Here is a 1775-nt window from a genome sequence, read left to right as displayed (position 1 = left end):
GTGCATTGACTTCAAGGCCCCCGCAGCCACGCCCCCCCGCCCCCCGCCAGCAGTGTGATTGCCCGCACCCAAATGCGTGGCACATCTGCAAAAATAGTGCATTCTGCATTTTTGCAGGTCGCACTGGACCAGAACGCAGGCACTAATGTGCCATTGACTGCAATGCACCACCACGTTCCCTCCCCCCCTGAACGCAGGGAGCAGGCCGGTTTGCGTTCCAGAGGCCAAATGCTCTAGAACACACTCTTTGTGGTGTTATCCGGCCCAAATGGTGGGTTCACCAGGCATTTTCACTATTTTAATGAAAGCTGCAGATTTAAAAATATTACTTTTGAAATAACATGCCTAAGGTAGAACAGATGTCCCCAGCCACTTCACTGTCAACAAACTGCTTGGCCTCCCAAACCTCCCTCTAACTTTTCCCCAAATAACCAGACAACACTTCCTATGGAGTTAAATGGCCATAGCAGCCTTATATTTAAATGAATATTAACAAAAGGATGTTATGCTATATAAAATTAACAAAATTATAAAAGTCAATATTAAAAAAAACCGATAGAGGTTGCAGCTCTTTGAAGGCCACAAGCTTAACAGCTATGTGGAACTACTACATATGTTAGGCCCCCAGCCACATCACACTGCCTCAGGGTCAACCTCCAAATTAACTGCAAGTACATCAGTATGTGAATTTCCTGTTCAATACCATTTCACAGGATGAATTGAGAACACCATATCAAGACATGGTCAACACCATATCAAAACATTGTCCATCATCAACCATTTGGTTCCCTTCAAAGACCCCAAACCGCCAACAGGCTACAACACCATAAAACAACTACAGCCAAAAATCAGGGTGGGCGGATGTAAAGTCCTCCCTTCACCTGACAATATTCGACAGTGAGGCAACACCTCCTCCAACCATCTCCAAAGCTCCTTCTAACCTTTGACCATCAACCAGTCGATTAAGTTACCATGCCTTAATGTGAAAGCCCTATTTAAACCCCTTGGTTCTTTGTCTCCCCTATTCACTTTGTTATGTAGGTCCTTTATCCATTTTTTATTTTTTTTTGCTGCGGGTCTAACTTTAATATTTTTAAGTGTAAAAAAGATTTTAGCCCTGGGTCGCACTTGAGTGTTTTTCAGCTTGTTTTCCTTTGCTTAAGGCCCCTTTCCAACCTGAGCTCAAATGCCTAAGCGCTACAATACTTAACAGGAGGAATCCAATTGTTTTCTGTGGCCACTGTTCACACCTGAGCATTCTGTTTCTTGTAGCAAAACACCTGTACCTTGTTAAAGTACATGAGCTTCTTTCTGAGCAGAGGCAAGCCTTTTAGCCTCAACAGACTTCAATGGGAGCACCTGAAAAAGGTGTGCTTTCAAGCTTTCTTTGCATTGGCTAAAAATTAAATTAAATAAGCATGAAACACTTTCAAAAACAATACAAATACAAATGCTTAAAAAAATGCCCAAAAAACACCTAAAGACGCTCAGGTCAAGTGCGTATGTGACCTGACTATGCTCAACATGCAGAATCCCATTCTTTCTAACTATCATCACCCTACGCTCTATGCCCCACACTCAATAATGTACATGATCTCCAGTTTGGTACTGCCGGAACCAAATTGTATAAGGGTGACATGGATTTAGGACTCATTCAGATTACTGACGCACAAATGCATATTACGCACATTGGTGTGCTGTGGTGCCATTTATTTTAAATTACGTCACACCACCCCCCACCCCCCCCCCACCCTTCCCCACAAAGAGCCTGGCTT

Source organism: Nanorana parkeri, unplaced genomic scaffold (assembly GCF_000935625.1).
Source record: "Nanorana parkeri isolate BGI_ZX_2015 unplaced genomic scaffold, ASM93562v1 scaffold219, whole genome shotgun sequence".
Taxonomy (NCBI): domain Eukaryota; kingdom Metazoa; phylum Chordata; class Amphibia; order Anura; family Dicroglossidae; genus Nanorana; species Nanorana parkeri.
This window is presented reverse-complemented; position numbering follows the sequence as displayed.